The sequence below is a fragment of the Megalobrama amblycephala genome, linkage group LG4, assembly GCF_018812025.1.
Source record: "Megalobrama amblycephala isolate DHTTF-2021 linkage group LG4, ASM1881202v1, whole genome shotgun sequence".
In the NCBI taxonomy this organism is placed as follows: Eukaryota; Metazoa; Chordata; class Actinopteri; order Cypriniformes; family Xenocyprididae; genus Megalobrama; species Megalobrama amblycephala.
The window spans coordinates 22379180-22395418 of NC_063047.1; positions in this window are offsets into that span (position 1 = coordinate 22379180).

Consider the following 16239-nt stretch of genomic DNA (forward strand, 5'->3'; position numbering starts at 1 on the left):
AAATGTAGCCGATGCAGTTACGTTGAATGGGTTTATAGCTAAGCAAAACACTCATGCTCTCTCTAGACATTGTTAGTTTACTCATTTACTCATATTCCAACATGTTCCATGCTGTTCCAACATGACTGCACACCAGTGCACAAAGCAAGGTCCATAAAGACATGGATGAGTGAGTTTGGTGTGGAGGAACTTGACTGCACAAAGTCCAGACCTCAACCCGAAAGAACGCCTTTGGGATGAATTAGAGTGTAGACTGTGAGCCAGGCCTTCTCGCCAATATCACTGCCTGACCTCACAAATGCGCTTCTAGAAGAATGGTCAAAAATTCCCATAAATACACTCCTAAACCTTGTGGAAAGCCTTCCCAGAAGAGTTGAGGCTGTTATAGCTGCAAAGGGTGGGGCAACATATTAAACCCTACGGATTAAGAATGTGATGTCATTAAAGTTCATGTGCACGCAAAGACAGGCGAACACTTATTTTGATATGCAAGTCTTGATATTAACTATGGCAAAACCATTAAAAGAGCTCTATTTCAAAAGAAGGTAATTAGTTAAGAGAGCAAATAAAGTTTGAAAGAAAGAAAGGAAAACAAGTTTAATGTATTATGTAAAGACAGAGAAATGTGTACAGTTACTGCTAACACTGTATTCAGGCATGTGTTTCCCTGAGCGTGAAATCATAGTAAGTGTCTTTGCAGCAATCTATTGTTGTTCAGTGAGTTGTCAGGGACAACTGCACTTCTGGACAACAGCCCGGACACTAGTGCAAAACTTGTTGCAGCAGGAATTTGGATGAGGTAATTCCAGAGACAGGTTGAGGAGACTTAATTCTTATTTCCTCCGTATGTAAACAGTAGTCTCGGGTTGTGTGTAATCAGTTTGCAGTATTGTAAGTCAGATATAAATAACTGAAAACTTCTGTGTCATAATTCTTCAAACAGAGAAGGTTGTTTAACATTAATCTAATGTGTGACATTACTCAGTCTCTCTAAATAAGTCACATTTTCATCTAGGGATTTTCAAACTTTACAGAGGGATGACCCATCTTGACTCTCAGCCAATGCGTTATAGATATGCATTTATTTAAATAGTTTTTCAGAAAATATAGTTATCTAAAAAACATTTCAAACAATTTTTCAGATTTCTTTTGGACAGAATTGGGAGATCTGAAATAATTAATAATTAAGGCATCAATAAAGTACTACTACTTCAGTACTACTTAAGCACAATTTATTCAAATGTATTTTAGTATAACTAAATGTATTTGTGGTGCACTATAAAGTGGAATACTTAAAGCCTGTTAAATTGGAACAACATTTAATTTTGTACTAAATGCATTTTAGTTGTCCAAAAGCAGTGCTGAAGTTCAACTAAAGTTGTATTAAATATACTTGTTTGTGCTAAAGTGGAACTATTCCAAGTAGGCCTATACTTAAATACACTTTAAGTATCTACTCTTGTATTTAAGTTTTGAAATGCAGAATACAGTCAGCATAATGTAGGGGAATGTACAGTTAAAGATCCAATTAAGACTAGACATGATGAATGAAGAGCCAGAGTCAGATTGCCTGGAAAATCCAGCCTCATCACTGTACCAGCGGATGAGTCTGGTCGGCCATTGAAAATGTCCAAACATGGACTGATAGGCAGAAGCACATCATCGATTACAGATGACACCAAGACCATGGTTTAGGCACGAAGTGATCTAGGTCACAGATATGTGTTTTTGGGCTTCAGTTTGTTGGGAAAAACAAGTCATTCCATCATCCAGGGTGCCCATTGTTCATCTTTCACCAATACTGACCTATAAAACAGAATACTAGCGCACATAGATACAAAGGATCGATAGCTTCTCCAAGGTTAAAGTTGGTTGAACTTCCCCAAAACATACTAAGTTGTACTTTTCTCTCAGTGCGAGGTACAGACAATATTCATCATTATTCTCTATTGTTTGAAGATGAAAAGGAAAATAAATGCTTTAACATACATTGAAGAAGTCATGCAAATAATTTAATATTTAGAAGGACAAATGTTTAATAACTTGATTATAAATCACACAATTTGCATAGTGTGGGTGTGAATTCCAGAGTCCACACCCTTCAATAAACTACAAATATTTGGTGACGTTACAATTGCAACTCAAAACACATTTCCTGTAAACTTTTATCTATACTATTTTTATGCTCAACAAGTAGAGTTGAGTACAGTTCAAATACAGTTCATTGTATTGGACATTTAATCATAACAGGTCAACAAAAGGATTCAACAAAAATAAATTATTAAAGTAGTACTTAAATATTTAAGAAATTAAATAATTTTATTTGCAAATTGCTCAGTTACATTCACGCTGTAGGCAAGTTGTGTTTGTAAATAATGCCCTTACTGCCAGTTAGCAGAAACAAACTAGATGTTTCAATTCATACTTCACATTTTCTTTGGTTTGCACAAAAACAAAGTCTCATAAAAAAATTACATAGCATCATCTTAAAATAATTGAATCATTCTCAGATTTGAAATATGGTGAAACTTTTGTCTTTAGCTGCAATAAGCTTCTAGACTCTAAAGGTTTCCTTCTGAGAAATGTGCCAAATCTGCAACACAGATTCCCAATAGTGTGCACTTTAGAGAGTTTGTTGTTTAGCAACAGTACAGCAAAACCGATTGTTGATGAATTCCATTTCACAGCCTGTGAAAGTAAGGTGAGGTGAGACTTATCAAACATACACAGAAACTGCCCGCTTAACTGAACAAGCATACTTTAGTTTTTGTGCTCAGATAACATCATTATGATAATCACTTCAAATGTTGTATAGAAAATCTAGCCTTCTTAAAGATGAATATATATTTCATCCTTCCCCAGTTGCATTTGTAAAAAGTACTAGCTACTTTACAAATTAATTTGTATTGTACTAAGTTTGTGCTTCATGGAAGCATGAAATAACTACATTTACAGTGTTTTTTCAGTGCAAGTAAAAAAGTAATCTGATTAACTCGTATGTACTTATGTATTATGATCATGTACTCGTATATGTACCCCCAACACTGTACCTTATATATATATATATATATATATATATATATATATATATATATATATATATATATATACTTTATTAGTATTTACCTCAGCTTGTGAAAAAATTTGTCATGTGTCTTTCTCGTCCCTGTGTTACGGTGGTTATCAGTATATGTTAAAGGTACAAAACATATTTTAGTAACAGTGTGGCCTCACTAATTCAGCAGCTGATTTTGTAAATTACAGTTTTAAATTTTAAAATGTACAGGTTGTTCTGTATGTTTACATTTTTTAACTGTATTTTATAGAATTGTTCTAGCAACCACAGCTACTAGTTAAGTAAAAATGACGTTTTTTTTTTTATATATAGTGTAGTTGATCCAGATCTTATTAATCACCTGATTTTTCTCTCATATTTCAGTTGTGAATGTGGATGTGCTCATTGTTTGCTTTAAAGTCTGATGAATCATTCTATGTTAAAAGCCTGTTTTTGGTAGCCGAAATAGTACCTTTTTTTACAGTTGTGTTTTCACAGGATTTCACAATCTCCTGACAGAAATCCATATTGGTCTATTAGGTTTCGCCTCCCAGTGGACTATGGCAAGCCGTTTTGACTTTATCAGGAATTACATTTCCACTAGTAACAATGTTAATTCTTGATATCAACAATTCAATTCTTGATATCAGGAATTACATTTCCACTAGTAAATACTAGAATTCTTGATATCTGCATTTGTATTTTTACTATAGTGAAATGTCACCATAGGCTGCCATTCAGATTCAATTGGTGATATCAAGAATTGATTTCTTACTAGTTGAAATTCCAATTTCACATATCAGAAATACAATTCTTACTAGTAAAAATCATAATTTTTGATATCAGTAATAACATTGTTACTAGTAAAAATGTAAAGTTTTGATATCAAGAATTAATTTGGCACTATAGTTGAAACGTCACTTCTTGATATCAACAATTGAATTGCTACTAGTAAAAAAGGTTCATTTTTGAAATATGAAAATGTATTTCTGATATCAATATAATTTCAGATATCTAAAATGGCTTTCTTACTATAGTAACAATCACATTCATGATATCGGAAACTAACATTGTCACTAGTGACAATCAAATTATTGATATCAAAAATTAACATTGTTAGTAGCAATTCAATTGTTGATATCAAGAATAGATATTTGCACTATACTAAAGTAATTGATATAGAAAATTATGATTTTTACTAGTAAAAATTGTATTTCTGATATGTGAAATTAGAATTTCAACTAGTAAGAAATCAATTCTTGATATCAACAATTGAATTTGAATGGCAGCCATGGTGACATTTCACTAGTGAAAATACAATTACAGATATCAATAATTGAATTGTTGATATCAAGAATTCATATCCTGAGAATGAATAAAAGTCAAAACGGCTTGCCATAGTGGGCATCTATCAGTTTATCAGTAATTGCAATTCATGACAGCTCTCTGTAGGTTGACTGGTTTTGGCTGGTATTTACTGAACCACAAACGTTTTTCTTTAGAAGGCTGAAACATGATCTGAATTTATTAGATATTTTAACTTTTTCTGTAATTAATTCTTAATTAATTTTGTGTAAGTAATCTTAGGACTGGTCATTTTAATAAATCATTTAATAATTCATAATATTTTGACAACCCAAAGGGCTGCAGTCCACATTTCAAAGTGCAACGGGCCATTAAAGTACAATTAATGGGAAAAGTGTATTAGTACACTATAGGTGCATTGGGGTGTATGGAATACACTAAAGTAATAAAACTTCTGATCAAGTATGTAAATTTCTTTTACCATTTCAAACTGACTGCTGTTTTCTTTATTTGTCATAATTACATATCTTTACTTTTGTAACCACTTTCTGTATGTAAAGCCATTCGAAATTGTGAATAGCACTATAGAAATTTGATTGAATTAAACAATACCTGATATTCAAGGATAAATTATTGAAAAGGTAACGGTCATGATTATAAAACTTACTTCATGATTATGAATTCTTATTTTTCTGTGACTCAAAACAGTTTCAGTTTCACAACTGCAGTTCAGTTAATGAGAGCTCTCTGCAGGTTGACTGGTTTTGGCTGGTGTTTACTTAACCACAGGAAACATTTTTCTTTAGAAGGCTGAAACATGATCTGAAAAATAATCTTTGGTAAACGTTCAAAATATCCTGTCATATGTCATATTGTATCACCAATAACTCTTCATGTTATTTATGCAATAAGTTACTAGCTGGTAAATTGGTAAATATATGTTACTGTTCATGAGATTGGGGTCAGCAAGTTTTTTTTTTTTTTTTTTTTTTTTTTAAGAAATTAATAATTTTATTCAGCAACTCTTTAGCATTTATAATTACAAAAGCTTTCTATTTCAAATAAAATTTGCTGTTCTTTTGTACTTTCTATTCATCAAAGAATCTGGGAAAAAAATCACAGAAATATTAAATTATAAGAACAATATTATCAGTATATTAATAATAAGAAATGCTTCTTGATCACCAAATCAACATATTAGAATGATTTCTGAAGAATCATGTGACACTGAAGACTGGAGTAATGATGCTGAAAACTCAACTTAGAAATAAACAGCATATTAAAATGTATTAAAATAGAAATAATTATTTAAAATGGTTAGTTTTACTGTTCAAACTTTTGAACAGAAGCATGTGTCTATATATACTGTATAATTGTATTAATGTGGTATAACATAGCAGACTTGACAAAGCGGTCTCTTGAAAAGGGGGTTCTTTTTGAGGGGGTTGATGAGCCTCAGCTTCAGCTGCAACAATTGTACTGTTATCTTTCAGCTTTGATTCTGTCATCAGCCATTTCCTTCTACTTTGCTTTTCAAAACAGCCACACCTGTCGTGTCTGGATACACTACGGTTTGAAAGTGTGTTAGCATGTTCCAACCTGTCTCTGTCACATCCCTCCCTTTAGACAGTAAACAAACTGTCTTCCAAATTGCTCTAAAATGCAGTGATTGCTCTCACTGCTATGTTCAAAATCTTAGAAGCACTATGCCCATGAGCAAGATTAAAAAATGTCAGGTTGATATGTGGCTCATTATTCTACCCCAATTTCATAAGAAGCTCTTTAAACCTTTGTAGTTTTGTTAGCAAGATTCTTATATATCTTGATCACATGACCAAGTTCTATAAATAAGTTATAAAACGTTCTATAATAGGGAACTTTGCATGTCAGTAAAAGTGCAAAAGATGTGAATACTGATAACATCAGCTTGTGAGATTGAAAACCTCATGATTTTTTAAATTCAGCAGTAGTTTCTCAGAAACTTCCAAGGTGAAAAAAAGTACATTTCTATAATATACTTAAAGTGCTATATTTTCATGCACTAATTTTGTACTTAATATACTAAAAAATCTTCTTTAGTATTTCTTAAGATAATCTTAAGAACATCTAAGTGTACTCAACTGTGCTATTTTGAGACAGCATGAAATATGAACTAAAATTTAGATACCACTTATAGTACATTTGAACCCATAGTGTACTACAAGTGGTAGCTAAATATATTTTTTTAAATACAGAGATAGTATATTAAAAGCACATTTTAGTTCATATTTCATGCTGTCTCAAAATAGCACTGTTGAGTACTTAGATGTTCTTAAGATCATCTTAAGAAGAACTAAAGAAGAATTTTTAGTACATTAAGTACAAAATTAGTGCGTGAAAATAGAGCACTTTAAGTACATTATAGAAGTGTACTTTTTTCACCTGGGTTGAGCAGCAATACATGTCGCACTAGTTTCTCACACTCCATAAGGGTAAGAAACAATCGTTTCTCACACTCCATAAGCAGTGGCTTAAAGGCAGTCCTAATAGTGCCAGGTTATGTAATGGCTTTTACACAGGTGCACTGACTTAATTGTCAGTCATTGTGTCAGGGGAAAACTTTAGTCATAGTGTTTTCATGCAGTCATAGTCCTAGAGTTATTGGTCGGAAGTTTCCCCCTGCTAGGCAGGTTTCTGCACACGCTTGCATGGACTTGCAATATGTACCTGAACAGGGGTGCAGATCTTGTATCACTTTCTGTTCATATATTGTGTCATTCAGTGATCATCAGTCACATATATTATAGAAGGTACACATGCAAACACATTTTATTAATTTTACTCAAATCAGAAACTACCCTTTTTGCTACACTCATCAGTTATCTCACAAGAAAACACTAACTGCTTATATTATTCAGTGAAAATAGCCTACAGCAGTAAAAGCCAATGCTGCTGTTCGAATTGGACGAAGAGGAAATGGAAGAGAAGAGGAAGATGAAAATAAACAATGTCAGATGAGATCAGGCAACTTTGTTTGATTACTGGATCTTATCCGCACTCTATAGACTTTATCCACAAGAGAAACAAGCACGTGGCCATTAAGAATTTCTAAGGTATCGCTGTCGAAGAGTAATTAGCTGGTGATGTGGATTTACTTATTGTAGAGTTAATGAAAGTTATGAGCATTGCAGGGGCGGACTGGCCATCTGTGTGATCTGGAGAATCACAGAACGGCCGGTACTTCAGGACGGCCGGCGGGCCGGCCCACCACCCGCCACGCACGCAGTCATCACCTGTTTTTTCCCCCACTATTAGTCAACATCAGTGCTATTGCTATAATTTGGATGGTATAGTATCATGAGCCACAATTAAAGTCTTGTGACACTCATGCCAGGCGTTATTGTTGTTGTTGTCGAGTTTCCGCGCGCCGATTGCTTTGGGCCGGGCTTAGTCAAAGTCCAGGGCCGTTTTTTAGTCCCAGTCCGCCCCTGGAGCATTGTAATGTTTGAAGCGAACGTCATAACAAATGTCAGTCAGTAGAGCGTAAAGATTTTCAAATGAGCTGTTTATTCATAAATGTATAAGTTTATAATGACTCCAGTAGTTACTAGAGAGTTATCATGCTTTTCACTTTAGAATACTGATCCAAATAATTAGTAATTCCTTAAGTATTTGGTAATACTTCAGTCATTACTAGTGGGTTACCAAGGCCTTTACTCTAGAATTAATTATACCTTATTCATTATACACTTTAATTACAAACATGTATATAGTAGTTCTTAGTAGTTCTCTGGGAGGTATGAAAAAACAGTAGTTACTGATTAGCTAATAGTGAACTATACCACCTTCAACTGAGCACTATTACTTACTAATACATTCATCAGAGTTTCTTGTTAGTTAATAGCAGTTACTAGAATGTTAATAATGCATTACTCATTTGTTCCTGTGTAATTATTCATTATGAAGGATCAATATGCTAAAGTGTTACCGATTAGGTTTATTTGACAAGTTGTAAGGAACACTTTCGAGCCCAATCTTTAGTGTAATCCTTTGTTTTACTTGTGTTTTCGCAGTTTCCCTATTAAAGGGATAGTTCACCCAAAAATGAAAATCAGATGTTTATCTGCTTATTCCCAGGGCATCCAAGATGTAGGTGACTTTATTTCTTCAGTAGGACACAAATTATGATTTTTAACTCCAACCGTTGCCGTCTGTCAGTCGTATAATGCATGGCAATGGCAACACCGTCTATAAGACTCAAAAAAAACATGCACAGACAAATCCAAATTAAACCCTGCAGCTCGTGACGACACATTGATGTCCTAAGACACGAAAAAAATCGGTTTGTGCGAGAAACCGAACAGTATTTATATAATTTTTTACCTCTAATACACCACTATGTCCAACTGCCCTGCACATCCGGTTAGTGAGGTCAACGGAAGTGATGTCTCGCATTCGTTTTCTGATCTCACTTACTGGATGTGCAGGGCAGTTGGACATAGTGGGTTTTTTTGGCGGGGCAGTGTATATTTTACTAGATTCACCTTAAAACAGTTTGATTGAGCACAAAAGCAGTTTCTTTACCTGCTTCTGACCATGCTATGCAAAGTAAGACAGACATCAGTCACAAGCTCCACAACCAAAACAGCAGCCATTGGCATTAACGCTTCTCATTTACTTTGAATGGTTGATGTAATGCGTTGCCGAACTGAATTGTGGGTCACTTCACTCGTATTGCTTATGGTAGAAGTTAAAAATTTCTCAACTTTTCAAGCACCAACGCGAGCATCAGCCAGTCAGATCGACTTATGCAAATACCCTAGAGCAGACGCTAGCCAATGGCATACCTTTAAGCCTGGTGATGAAAGTTATTGTATGTGAGAATTAAATAACATATTTAAATGTATTTTTACATTATACATTTTACATTGTTAGAGATGAATCAACAATAGAAGTTTGCAAAACTCAGAAAAAGTTGTAGATCTTTGATGGTGGTGGGTTGTGGCCAACTGCGGATGGCATCCACCTTCCTCTGGTCCATTTGCACTCCATCTTTGGTGATGATGTATTCGAGGAAGTGGTTGGTGTTGCAGTTGAACTCACACTTTTCCAGCTTGAGGTAGAGATGGAATTCCCTCAATTTCTGGGGACTTGCTTCACATGGTGGCGATGTTCGGCCAGGTTCCAGGAGTAAATGAGTATGTCATCGATGTACAGGTGCTGGTCATATAATTAGAATATCATCAAAAAGTTTATTTATTTCACTAATTCCATTCAAAAAGTGAAACTTGTATATTATATTCATTCATTACACAAAGACTGATATATTTCAAATGTTTATTTCTTTTAATTTTGATGATTATAACTGACAACTAAGGAAAATCCCAAATTCAGTATCTCAGAAAATTAGAATATTGTGAAAAGGTTCAATACTGAAGACACCTGGTGCCACACTCTAATCAGCTAATTAACTTAAAACACCTGCAAAGGCCTTTAAATGGTCTCTTAGTCTAGTTCTGTAGGCTACACAAACATGGGGAAGACTGCTGACTTGACAGTTGTCCAAAAGACGACCATTGACACCTTGCACAAGGATGGCAAGACACAAAAGGTCATTGCAAAAGAGGCTGGCTGTTCACAGAGCTCTGTGTCCAAGCACATTAATAGAGAGGCGAAGGGAAGGAAAAGATGTGGTAGAAAAAATGTGTACAAGCAATAGGGATAACCGCACCCTGGAGAGGATTGTGAAACAAAACCCATTCAAAAATGTGGGGGAGATTCACAAAGAGTGGACTGCAGCTGGAGTCAGTGCTTCAAGAACCACTACACACAGACGTATGTAAGACATGGGTTTCAGCTGTCGCATTCCTTGTGTCAAGCCACTCTTGAACAACAGACAGCGTCAGAAGCGTCTAAAGACAAAAAGGACTGGACTGCTGCTGAGTGGTCCAAAGTTGATGAAAGTAAATTTTGCATTTCCTTTGGAAATCAGGGTCCTAGAGTCTGGAGGAAGAGAGGAGAGGCACACAATCCACGTTGCTTGAGGTCCAGTGTAAAGTATCCACAGTCAGTGATGGTTTGGGGTGCCATGTCATCTGCTGGTGTTGGTCCACTGTGTTGTCTGAGGTCCAAGGTCAACGCAGCCGTATACCAGGAAGTTTTAGATCACTTCATGCTTCCTGCTGCTGACCAACTTTATGGAGATGCAGATTTCATTTTCCAACAGGACTTGGCACCTGCACACAGTGCCAAAGCTACCAGTACCTGGTTTAAGGACCATGGTATCCCTGTTCTTAATTGGCCAGCAAACTCCCCTGACCTTAACCCCATAGAAAATCTGTGGGGTATTGTGAAGAGGAGGATGCGATATGCCAGACCCAACAATGCAGAAGAGCTGAAGGCTACTATCAGAGCAACCTGAGCTCTCATAACACCTGAGCAGTGCCACAGACTGATCGACTCCATGCCATGCCGCATTGCTGCAGTAATTCAGGCAAAAGGAGCCCCAACTAAGTATTGAGTGCTGTACATGCTCATACTTTTCTTGTTCATACTTTTCAGTTGGCCAAGATTTCTAAAAAATCCTTTCTTTGTATTGGTCTTAAGTAATCTTCTAATTTTCTGAGATACTGAATTTGGGATTTTCCTTAGTCAGTTATAATCATCAAAATTAAAAGAAATAAACATTTGAAATATATCAGTCTGTGTGTAATGAATGAATATAATATACAAGTTTCACTTTTTGAATGGAATTAGTGAAATAAATCAACTTTTTGATAATATTCTAATTATATGACCTTCTGCTCCGGGATGGAAAAAAGGTAGATTTTTACCTTTTGCTAAGGTAGCCCCAGGCAGCAGGTCAATGGCACAGCCCCATGACTGATGAGATGGTAATTCCATTGCAAACTGCTTACTGAAACCATCTTGGAATGCCCGGTATTCATGAGGGATCTCAGTTTTGATGGTTGACTCTGGAATCTCGATATTAGTGGAGTTAAGAATGAGATTCGTGGTGGATGAAGGTAACTCTGACAGTGATGGTTCTGAAGAAGGGTTTTTTCTTTTCTTGAGAGAAGAAATATAGTTCTAATGAAAATACTCACTACACTGAATTATCTCCCCGGTGTTCAAGTTCAAAATTGGTGAGTGTTGACTCATCCACGGGCATCTCAAGATGATGCCCACAGTGTAACACTCCAGCACCAGAAACAAAATCATTTCTTGATGGAGGCAGTCGATGCAGAGCTTTACTGTGGGTGTACAATGTCTGATACTGCCATGGCTCAGCGGTGTACCCAGGATAGTGTGGATATCCAGCTTGTGTGAACAGGTCTTTCTGCAAAGTTGTAGTTGTTGGAGGAGTTCGACTGAGACAACGTTTCCAGCAGATCCAGTATCTATGAGGGCTTGTGCTGAAACAGATTGTTTGGAGGTAGTCATTGAAACAGTAGTGTGAGTTAGAGCTGCAATAATAAGTGGTAGTTGGATGGTACTCACCGCTGGGCATGGCGGACGGATGGGACATCTAGGGATCAGATGTCCGTCAGACCCACAGAAACGGTACAGATGATTCTGGATACGACATTGACGCTCTGCACGGGAAAGATGGAATGAGTCCACTTGCATAGGCTCTGGTGCTGGAGGAGTGACAGATCTTGTGGTGGGAGGAGATTGAGCAGCGGGTTGATCTAACGTGCAAGCATTAAAGTGTTGAAAGATGCAGATCGATTTGAGAATGAAGCCTTCCAGCCCAGTTACATTATCGTAGATGGCCATGTGGCGGTGTAGTTGCGTATTCAAGCTTCTGCGGTAAGCAGTAACCAAAGCAGTTTGGTTCCAGCCACTGGTGGCCACCACAATACAAAATCTGAGTGCATAATCACTCACTAAGGAATTTCCTTGGTTAATACGGAACAGTTCTACATGTATTGGAATAGAATGGAAAATGATGTAGGACTGAATACCTCTTTGAAGTGTAATGAGATGATATACGTGATCTTGCCTCTTTCTGTGGTGAATAGTAGGGGTTGCATCTCGAACTGTAGAGAACATTGGAGAAGGAACCCGCTGCAATCCTCCTCACCAGAGAGGGTCGCTGGTCGGGCCATGGAACTGGCAGAGGCAGATGACGAAGACATGATGGCAGATGACAAAAGAGACTGATTGACGGCTTGTACTAGTTCAGCAAACAGATCTTCTCTGCACCTCTCTGCATCTCTGCACCACGTTGCATTTTGTCGGTCAGGTCTTCTGTCAGCGGACAGAAGATGATGACACAGGTAATATCATTCACAGTTTTTATTGACAATGGTAGCAAAGAACATATGAATCAAACAGGTGAGTAGATGGTATATATAGTAGTCAACATTTGAAGTGGATCAAAAAAGTTAATCAAATTTGTCCTAAGAATTAACTTGTCCTAAGAAGAAGGTTTTAGGACAACTTTGATGAAAGATTTTGATCCACTTCAAATGTTGACTACTGTAGATCTTTTGCATGAACTTAAAGGTGCTAAAGAGGATCTTTTCGTCGACCGAGAAACCAAAATGAGTGCATGCGTAAGAACAACCCCCCTCCTTCACAGCTCATTTCAAGGGAACGCCTCCCAAAACTCGTGCACGAGTATTGGAACACGAGTGTTTACCACCGGAATTCGCTGTGTTGTGTTAGTGGATTCATTATGTCGGACTCACCGCAGGTAACTCATAATCTGCAGTTGTTATTCCTGTCTCCTGACAAAAACATTGCATGCAGCGCCTGTGGAGTGTGGAAAGTTACTGGAGTGCGCAGCCACGCTCGTCTCTCACAAGGAACGTCATGGCAGTGATTGACAAGCCAGAGGGCCAATCCGCGCACGTCTCTCACAAGGAACGTCACGGCAGCGATTGACAAGCCAGAGGGCCAATCGTTTACGCGATGATCGCTTAAACGATTGGCTGATGTTTTTAAGGCCCTACCTCGTGCGCAGATGATGTATATTAATATTATTCCTTTCAGTGCACCTAATAAATAGTCTTTTATCAGTTAGTAAAGACAGTTTCAATTAATATTGCAAAAATGTATAAAACAAAACATCCTCTTTAGCACCTTTAACTCTGTAGTAATAGTCTCATAGTTTCTTTGTAGAGATGGATGAGTAGTAGCCTAATGATTGGTACTGGAGAAGAAGATCGTGGAAGACTGAGGACAGTGAGAAAGACAGGCAGTGAGGAGTCAGGTAAGTCGACAAGTAAGTATTAATGAGACCAGACAAATGTGGAATGTTAGAGTGGCTGCTTATAATTTGTGAGTTGGTGAGCTGGTGCAGGTGTGTCCTATTAGAATTCGGGTGAGGCTGAATGAGTGGGTGGAGCTGAAGGGTCTGGTGTGGCAGATGGTGTAGCCTCCGTGACATGATATTTCAGAGCACTTGCGTTTGACATCTTTTTAAAAGGAACACTTCACTGATTATTGTAGAAGTAAAAAAAAAAAAAAAAAAAAAACAGTTTTGTTAACAAGTGTTATTCTTATACATCTTGGTCACATGACCAAGTTCTATAAATAAGTTATAAAAGGTTCTATAATAGGGAATATAATAGGGAACTTTTCATGCAAAAAATGCAAAAGATTCATTCAGCAGTAGTTTCTCAGAAACTTGACCAGCAATGCATGTTCCACTATTTGTTCTCACACTCTATTTTACCAAACAGCACCTACATCACCAAAAGTTGTTTGGGAGGGTTTTAAGAAAAAATCCTTCTTTGCTCATCAAAAAACAAAATCCAGCATATTCAGTTGTCAGACAAAACTGGAACTTCAAAAGGGACTTTGTTCTGTGGTCAGATGAAACAAACAAACAAACAAAAAAGAGCTTTTTTGGCAGCAAACCCACCAGATGGGTTTGGTGCAAACAGGGATAAAAAGTACCCCATGCCCACAGTTCAATATACTGATGGATCTTTAATGTTGTTGGCATATTTTTCTGCTGGAGGTCCTGGACATCTTGTTCAGATACATTATATCATGGATTCTATCAAATACCAACAGATAAAAATCAAAACCTGACTGTTTCTGCTAGAAATCCAATAATGGGCCGTAGATGGATCTTTCATCAGGACAATGATCCAAAACAAACATCAAAACCAACATAAAAATGTGTCACTGAAGCTTTTGCCATGGTCGTCCCAGTCCCCTGACCTGAACCCTAAAGAAAATGAGTGGAGTGAACTGAAGAGAAGAAGCGCAACATGGAGCTGGGAATCTGAAGGATCTGGAGAGAGTCTGTATGAAGGAACGGTCTCTGATCTCTTTTCAGGTGTTCTCCAAACTCATCAGGCATTATAAGAGAAAACTCAGAGCTGTTATCTTGGGAACAGGACATTGCAATAATTGGGTGCCAATAATTCTGGCCAACGTGAATTAGAGAAAAACATTTATTTCATAATGAGCTTTTTCCCCCATTTTCAATTGTTTTACTTAAATGAAAGGTTAGAATTTTGTGATTTTTTTAAATGAAAGATCAAAAGGATAAACAATGCAGATTTATTTTCACAGCCGCCTTTGATCATATTTACTAAGGGTGCCAGTATTTGTGGAGGGCACTGTATAATCGTATTTGGACTGACAGCGTGAATATAGCCAAAGATGCAAACATTGAGATTTGGAACAAATTTTACAAATTAGGTAAATTTACACCTTGGTCCATAATCCATGGAGGTTCGGGCTTTAAATCTTTTGATTCTGATTTGTGCTTGTGCTTGTGCTGTGTCAGAGTCCTGCATGGGTTCTTCTGTTTGGCAGACCTGCACCCACATAACTTAATATACTTGTTATCCAACAGCAGCATTTAGCTATAAATGAATTCTGTACCCAACCCGTTTAACAGAAAGACCGTATTTCTGTCCTCATCCACATTAAATTAAATCTATAAAAACTGATCTCAGGGAGTATAGGAGGGCTCCTGTGAAACATGGTTACTACATGTATCATAATTAGACATTACAATTGCAATTACATAAATTTGAATGCATAAAAGGTGTAAATAAATTTAATATAATGAACATTATTTGACATTTAAAAAATAGCCTTGGCTATTCGATCCACAGTCTGCACTGCAAATTACAATGAAAATATCCTCCCAACTGTTACATCAAATATTAGCAGTTCACCCTTCAGGACAGGTAGATTCAAGTTTCTATTTGCACACATCTTTTTCTGTTTTAATGTGCATCAGTGCTGTTTCCTGTTCAGTCAGGGAGGACATGCAATGCGGATGCCGGATGTGCTGTGGCAGGGTGTAGATGATAGATAGATAGATGCATTTGATTTTAATTTGTTTATTAGGATTTGTATTCAGGTTTTAATAGCCTACAATTCACCAATTACACTATTAATAGTAAATATTGCAAAAGCAGTATGATTTTACAAAAGCACATTGCATTACAAAAATAAAACCACATAAATATAAGATCAATAAAATGGCATTTAACAAATATTTTGCATTTTAGACTAATTTTAAGCACAAAGTAAGTTGCAAGTGTATTATTTATTTTATTTATTTTTCATATCAGAGTGTACCTTCATCACGTGATATAGTTAAGATGAGTGAAAATTGCTGCACTGCGGAACTTTTGTGGACGTTTAACATTGTGCAAAACAGTCTCACACCCTGTTGAGGCCCCGTTTTAAAACACATACAAACAGTATTATTTTAGTTTAACATGAATAGTTAGTATGATACTACCTTGAGGCCGATAACGATGTTTATTTTGATATTTGACGGTAATGGCGCTCTGCTCTGTCAAGGTTACGTTCTTCATGAACAGCGGCGCGCGCGCGACCAAGTCTAGCAGTGTAGCTGCACAGCCCCCTCTGTTGGTAAATAAGATCACTACATGATTGCTCCGTTAACCAACTGT